At 32.9% G+C, this 1,555-nt stretch overlaps 1 non-coding gene across 1 annotated transcript; it reads left to right on the top strand.

Moving 5' to 3' along the window:
* Window positions 1-694: 694 nt before the first annotated feature.
* LOC144309235 (U6 spliceosomal RNA) lies at window positions 695-801 on the top strand. Its single transcript, XR_013375297.1, has one exon. It is a non-coding gene; the product is annotated as a U6 spliceosomal RNA (small nuclear RNA).
* The last annotated feature ends 754 nt before the right edge of the window (window positions 802-1,555 follow it).

The following is a 1,555-nucleotide window of genomic DNA, read 5'->3' as shown; positions in this document are numbered from 1 at the left end:
TCTCTAAAGGTTCACAAAGCTTTCACAGTTATAGCCCTGAAATGGAGGTATTAGTTATACCTCTAGATCTGACAAAAACTAATTTGAAAATGTTTGTAATGACATTTAGCCAATAAACTATAGCTTTATTTACTCAGTTAAGGAAAGACATTTTACTCATCTGTTCCTGTATGTAACTGACTTCTTATTTGAATCCTACCACCAATGGTCCAGGTCTACTATAACCAAAATATAACATGTGGGGATGGAATGAAAGAGTGGTAGACAATCTTATAGAAAAGGATTATAAGCTTTTATTTTAATAGTTACTAGGAAACCAGCATGGTAAACTAATAAGACTAAGAAGATAATTAGAATTAGAAAAGAAATATCCATAATTCACTAAAACAAAATACCTTGTACTCATGAGACAAAATTAAATAAAGGTACTGGAACATTTTTTTCCTCAGCTGTAATATATACAAATACATAGTATCTAAAAGTCTCAAAGATATATTACATTATTTACAATAAATTAGCATGAGATTCAGTTTAATAACACCATCTGACTAGGAATAGAAAGAATTTCAATTTAAATTTCAAGAAATAAGATAAGCTAGCTTCCTTAATTACTACACTGCAAAACAGAGCAATGCTATGCCCAGTTGAACAAGACAGGATCATAATCAAATGCCATTTAAAATAAAGAGTTATGGTGCTCGCTTCTGCAGCACATATACTTAAACCGGAATGACATAGAGAAGATTAGCATGGCCCCTGCACAAGGATGAGATGCAAATTTGTGAAACATTCCATATTTTTAAAATAAATAAGGGACGCTTGGATGGCTCAGTGGTTGAGCATCTGCCTTTGGCTCAGGACGTGGTCCTAGAGTCCCAGAATCAAGTCCCACATCGGGCTCCCCACAAGGAGCCTGCTTCTCCCTCTGCCTGTGTCTCTGCCTCTCTCTCTGTGCCTCTCATGAATAAATAAATTTTAAAATAAATAAAATAAGTAAATACATTTTAAAATAAAATAAATAAAAAATTATGAAAATGGAGTATTTTTACTAATACTGAGTCTTGAATGGTCAGAAAATCATTTGAATTATTAGAAAATTCAAAAGTAAATCAAAATCCAAGGCAAGACCTACCATTTTTCTGTTTATGCTAATGGATATTATTAACTATTTTAAATCTTATTCTTCTTAAATATAAGGGAAGACAGATCTCTGAACATTGAGAACCCAGTATGTCAGTTTCCAAACAGGTTTCTGAGATTCCTTCAAGATTAGCTGTGTATAGTTTTATCCTGCCTCTAAGAGGTCAGTGGTATAGTATAGTCTGAGATTTTTGACACTGTTTCCAGAGCTTAAAATTTTTAGGTCAACTGAAAGATCTAACAAGTGATACAAGTGGTAGAAAAATCCTGTATCTGTGTCTCATGGTAGGCAACCTTTTCTCATGTTGCTTGTATCCATGCTTGTAGAAAAAAGAACACTTACTCCTTTGATTTTCATTTTGTGGTTTGTAAAATGAAGTCAAAATAATAGGTGATGTCAGCATGAACAGAAATA

Source organism: Canis aureus, chromosome X, assembly GCF_053574225.1.
Source record: "Canis aureus isolate CA01 chromosome X, VMU_Caureus_v.1.0, whole genome shotgun sequence".
Classification (NCBI taxonomy): domain Eukaryota; kingdom Metazoa; phylum Chordata; class Mammalia; order Carnivora; family Canidae; genus Canis; species Canis aureus.
The sequence above is the reverse complement of the archived record's forward strand: the minus strand, read 5'-3'. Positions and strand labels throughout refer to the sequence as shown.